Consider the following 5,855-nt stretch of genomic DNA (forward strand, 5'->3'; position numbering starts at 1 on the left):
TATGTTGTGAAGAGAGTCAGCAAGTAGACAACAACAACAACAACAACTAGCCTAGCGACTGATGGCCAAGCTAGCCATGGTGGCCATGTCCTTCTGGCTAAAGCGAGTTTTACCGGCGAGGGAGTTCGCCACGTGAGAACAATAAGTGTCTAAATAAGCCGATCAAATAAGTGCTGTTACCTTTTTGTACATGTGTGATGCATAGTTAGCTGAAGAGCCTCAGGAGGAGCAGTCACATCACAACACCACTGGTGTTGGATCACACGTGTGTATCACGTCAGATATAATAGAACGCTGAAAGACTTCCGGCTTCCGGTTTGAACCAAAATAAAAGACCGCGTGCGCTCATCTCCATTTTTGTCAAAATTGAGTTTTTTTTTTTTACATAATCTGATCCATTAGGTGTTTATTAATGCCTGTGTGGTGTTGTTTTTAAAAATGTTGACATTTTGTAGTTAGTAATTCATAAAATACAAAGGTTCCATCTCATAAAACATAATGGTATGTAAAAACTTTGACGCTCAATATCTCTGAACTACCCTAAACGGAGATAGAACCTTATCATTCTAAGCTCACGATATGATGAATACAGCCGAATAAGTGCGACTTTTAATTTGATAAAATGTTATAGGATGCCGTCTAAACATTTTCGACATTTTTTCTGCTGCTGCTAGCTTTGATCGCTTTCTTAGGACCCGGATATGATCAAACGTTACTTCCAGTTTCTAGAAAATGCCAGAAAAAAAACACATTTTATTATTACTTTTTATGTTTCTGCATTCATTACATGGAATTCTTATCTCGTTCGTTTTTTTTGCAATCTTATTCACTATTCTTCTTGACCTGAGTAAATGGCAGAACTTGTGGGGCTTATGCCTAAAACCAATAAATTGTACACATAAATACATAATCAATTTGATTGATTTATTTATGTGTGAAAAGTATTTCATAATGTTATACAAAAGCCTAGGCTGACCTTTTTCAAATTCCCCAACATGATAACCATGTCACCATGTTTAGCCCTTCATCTCTCTGTCCTACCAAACACTTCAACTACTGACTCAGCAGACCCTAAACCAGCCCCCAGCCCCCCACACCCTAAACCAGCCCCCCCAGCCCCCCACACAAAGAACACTGACTTGTTACAGACCCAGGCAACCAGATGATTGACCCACAATAACCCAACACACAACTAATACGTGATTTGCCAGTACTCACCACTGGGTGGCAGCATTCTCTGTCAAATCTGAACATGCAGGAACTCAATGAATTGCAGCCTGCAATTACACTCTGTTGGACATTTCCCAGAGGTCCACATTAACCAAGCAGAGGATTTGAATTTCATTTAATCTTGATGATCCTGAACACAGTGAGCTGGACGAATGATACCAATATGTATTATGCTTATGGGGATGCCCAACTTGCAGTTTTAGTTTCGGTGCCTCTGCTGCCATTACTTGCACACAGCTAGATTATGTAATTGATGTAAACAATTTGGCATTATTTCTCAAACTGAGGGAATCTATACCATATCTATCCCTCTCTTTCCCTCACCCTCTTCTCTCTCTCTCTCTCTCTCTTGCCCACATCCCCCCCTTCCTCCCTCCCACTCTTCATCTCTCTCTCTCTCTCTCTCGCCCCCATCCCTCCCTCCCTCTCTTCCTCTCTTCTTCTCTCTCTCTCTCGCACTCTTCCTCTCTTCTTCTCTCTCTCTCTCCCTCTCTCTCGCCCCCATCCCTCCCTCCCTCTCTTCCTCTCTTCTTCTCTCTCTCTCTCGCACTCTTCCTCTCTTCATCTCTCTCTCTCTCTCGCACTCTTCCTCTCTCTCTCTCCCTCTCTCTCTTTCTCTCCCTCTCTTCCTCTCCCTCTCTTTCTCTCCCTCTCTTCCTCTCTCTCTCTCTCTCTCTCTCTCCCTCTCTTCCTCCCTCTCTCCCTCTCTTCCTCTCTCTCCCTCTCTTCCTCCCTCTCTCTCTCTCTCTCTCTCTCTCTCTCTCTCTCTCTCTCTCTCTCTCTCTCTCTCTCTCTGTGCTTGGCGGGTTTCCTCTCCTCAGGGGCCTTTGAACCTTTCAGCCCAGTTAAAGGGAACAAAAGCAAACAAATCACATTGTTCTTTCAGGAATTTGTCTTGTTCACCGCCTTTCATTACCTCTTTTTTAGGCACTCTCTCTCCCTCTCTCTCATTCAGGGATCCGAAGTCAATGGTTCCTTACATCCCAGCTTGACAAGTCAGGAGGATACACGCTAATCCCCTTAATCTGGCCTTTCTCCCGTGCGCAGCCACAGGGAGAGAGGGAACACAGAGAGTAATCCTGTAGAGGACACAATAGGATTAGGCTCCGACCCTCTGAGTGACAATCAGGTATCTACTGACTGATCTGCAAAGTAGGGCCCTGACTTTCTTCAATCTGACTTATTTTGGCAGGGAAGAGAAGGGAGGAGGGCTGCGTGGAGGGGAGGGGGGGGGGTCTGTCTTTCTTTGAGGGGCTGCTGGAGGTCCCTCTCTGACAGGCCTGTGTTCCTCAGCACCAGGGTACCCTGGATGACTGACAGGTGAGGGTGGGGTCAGAGTTGGGGGGTGTCGGAAGGGGGTGTTAAAGAGAGATTGGTGCGGCGTGGTGGGAGATGGCTTTGGTTGCGGCTCTCGCCAGAATCTTTTACAATTAAATACTTTTTGCATGACGGTTGGCTGAGGGAATAAAATTACATCTTGCAATATAGATCATTTTGTTTTAAAGTTTGGGTCATAGTGCCATTACACTGGCTAACAATGCAACTGTAGTATAGTGTGTGCATCCATCATCGTCACCAGTAGATGGCAGCATTGGTGCAGTATTCTTGCTCAGGCCCTCTTTTGGAAAGATGTTAAAACTGAGCACTTACAGTATTCAGTTTTCTCCAACATCAACATCTTGATACATGACTGCACACTAGTGAACGAAGATAAAAAAACTCATCACACCACCATATCATTCAGTTCATATCGACCACAGCCCCGACACCTCCAAAGAACCACCAAAAACAAACTTTTAGTCGTGAGATGCACTGAGGCTCAACAGCATATCCTTGCTCTGATATCCGATACACACACTATGGTTCTCCATCAGCCCCGGCCCTCTGTGGCCACGGATGCAGGGCTTCACCTCCACTGAAAAGGGAAGGCCCTCCGTTCCATTCAAGTCCAATGAACTTGGCCAAGAAAAACACAGGTTGGTTCTTCACGTTCTCATGTTACCGTGCTAGCCTGGCTAAGTGCAGAGGGTAAATTACAGGTTAGCCATTGTGTGAGTGAGAACAAAGTCGCAGGAAGGTGGATTTTTCAGTGTAAGACAGGTGCCTTGTGGTAACTGTGTGTTTATCTAGTGTAAGAGGAGTGGATAAGATGAAATCCCCGTTTCAAGGATTGATCCAGTCCAGGGGAGGCTGGTTGGGGGAGGCTGGTGGGGGTAGAAATCAGAGGATTGCTATGCTTCTATTTTTACCCAATAAAAATATTAAACAAAAATAAAATACTTATTATTCTCCTCGGACCTCATCGAGAGAAAGAGAGGGAACGTGTGATGAGGATGTGTGTGTGTGAATGTATAATATGTGTATACTGTATGTGTATATGTGTATGTATGCTATGCAAGCGTGCAGGCATGTGTGTGAGAGAGTGATTTATGCCTTACAGCGGGCCGCCACAAACCCACAGTTTTATCACGATGCTCCTCTTATGGTTACCCTGGTTACCCTCTGCTAAATATACCGTCCATCTCAGTTGGATGTGTTACAGTTGGAGTCACAATGGTTTGCCCTATTCAAACTTGCTAGATCTCAGATCAAATGCCTAGACTCTTCATTTAGAGGTAGTGCCAAACAAACAAATGACACAATTTTGTTATCATTGTTATCATATCTAAAGTGCACAGTGGTGCGTTATGGCACTCAAAGCTATCCAGGAACTATATACTTCATAAAATGTACACAGAAGAGAATACAAAGTAAATCACTATAATGTAACTTGTTTGCATGGCTGGTTGACGTGATATTTGTTAACCATGTCAAAAGAAATAAATCTCCACATTATTTATAGTGTAGTGTTTCCTCTCGGCCTACAGAGCTGTTACTAACAGTAGCTTTGTAGTTTGGTATGCATGTATGTATGATGTCATCAAAACAAAAGCGTCATGGGATGAGAGGGTGAGGTGGAATCTTTTGTCCCCTGTTAAGCTTCCATCACCTTAGTGAACTTCCCCAACTTCAAACTGACACTACAGAGGGTGAGAGACACGTACGGGCAGGAACCACATCACTCACTCCCCCAGAGTGTGCAGAAGAGAATAGTTGATAAAACGTGTGTGTGTGTGTGTGTATGTGGTGTGTGGTGTGTGTGGGTGTGTGTGTGTGTGTGTGTGGTGTGTGGTGTGTGGTGTGTGTGTGTGTGTGTGTGGTGTGTGTGTGTGTGTGTGTGGTGTGTGGTGTGTGGTGTGTGTGTGTGTGTGTGGTGCGTGTGTGTGTGTGTGTGTGCGTGCGTGTGTTCATGAGCGTTGTGTGTGAGAATAGAATGTGTGTGCACATGTGTAAGTATGTGCCATGACTGTGTTTCTGTGGAGTCCTTAGCCAAGGAATACCACAAATACCCTTCTGGTCACTGTATATACGGTTAATGTGGTGTGTGTGTGTGTGTGTGTGTGAGAGAGAGAGAGAGAGAGAGAGAGAGAGAGAGAGAGAGAGAGAGAGAGAGAGAGAGAGAGAGAGAGAGAGAGAGAGAGAGAGACTGTGTGAACTGTTAAGGGGAGACAATGTATACCGCAAATATCAAATATCCTTCCTGCAACCCAAACAATCCAAACAACCAAAACCCACCTCAAAGCCCCACCCTCCCTCCACCACCTTCATCCTGTCAGGGATCTTCATTTCAACCTCTTCCTCGGGGGGGGGTGGGGGGGGGGGGGTTCGTACGCCCTCACACATTCAGCTACAGGCATTTCAGATCACGCCACAGGGCTTTTAGATACAGTCCGCTGCGATGACATCTTCATCATCCTCATCGTAACCGTTATCGTCATTGTATCATTGACTCCAAACAACATCACCAACCCTCTCCCACAGTATCCCCCCCCCCCCCACACACACACACACACACACACACACACACACATACACGCCCCACCCCCGGAAGGCTGCTGACTGAGTAATATAATAAAAACACTTCTCCTAGCCTGGTTTCTGCTGGGCCCCCCCCTGGGTGCCTATGATTAATTCAACCCTGTGGAGGGTCCCCAGGGACCAGATATCTCCTGCATGGTTGTGCAATGTCTGTCCGCAGCCTGCCCAGGCCTCTCCTCTGCCTACTGAGATATTAGCTAATGGATGGCCCCGCGCTACATATGATCTAATATATGCCATTAATGACCAGCAGGGAGGGTCTCGGGGAACACACACAGAAACATGCACGTGCACGCGCGCCATGCTCAACCTGATCTGACACATCCACACCAACCCCCCCCCAACCTAACACAGCCACACAATTTGCCCCTCTCTCTCTCTTTCTTTCTCTCTCTCTCTTTCTTTCTCTCTCTCTCTCTCTCTCTCTCTCTCTCTCTCTCTCTCTCTCACACACACATACACACACACACACACACACACACACACACACACACATCTACTTGCCTGCTGACAAAACACATGACACTGAGGAGTAAATCAGACATATTTTTTGCTGTATCTATAATGTACCAGGTGTATGCATGTTTGGATATGTCTATAACTTTGAGTCTGTGTGTGTATTTATGATTTAGATATAATGACTTTTAGAATGTGTATGTATGTTTGGATATCATGTCTATAACTTTGAGTATGTGTGTGTATTAATG

This window comes from Nansenia antarctica (genome assembly GCF_963989245.1).
Source record: "Nansenia antarctica genome assembly, chromosome: 1".
Taxonomy (NCBI): domain Eukaryota; kingdom Metazoa; phylum Chordata; class Actinopteri; order Argentiniformes; family Microstomatidae; genus Nansenia; species Nansenia antarctica.